The sequence below is a fragment of the Sinocyclocheilus anshuiensis genome, unplaced genomic scaffold (genome assembly GCF_001515605.1).
Source record: "Sinocyclocheilus anshuiensis isolate Anshui unplaced genomic scaffold, SAMN03320099.WGS_v1.1 scaffold1679, whole genome shotgun sequence".
Taxonomy (NCBI): Eukaryota; Metazoa; Chordata; class Actinopteri; order Cypriniformes; family Cyprinidae; genus Sinocyclocheilus; species Sinocyclocheilus anshuiensis.
In genome coordinates this window covers 23815-24191 of record NW_015552680.1, presented here as the reverse complement: position 1 = coordinate 24191, position 377 = coordinate 23815, and positions in this window count along the sequence as shown.

Below are 377 nucleotides of genomic sequence, written 5' to 3'. Positions count from 1 at the left end.
AGAAGCATGTACAGCAGTACATTGCAGTAAATATTATCATAGCTGACCGTTTTTATTTATTTACATTTAGTTATTTTACAGTATGGTCGATATTTATTTATTTTAATACAGATTTGGTTTTTTATAAAATGTATGTAATATAATTTTAAGATTATTTTCACTCCAGCAAGGGACAGACATTTTACAGGTAATAAATATTGATTTATTATTTTTATTCTATGCCTCTTCATGTCCATAAACTTGGATAATAACTACAAAAACACAATAAGGCTGTTTTATGGTGCTATCTTAAGCCTAAAGGTGGCAAAACTGATATCTCACCTTGCATGCTTGTGGTGGACCATTGAACTCTTGAGAGAGGGAGAAAGAGAGCGAGT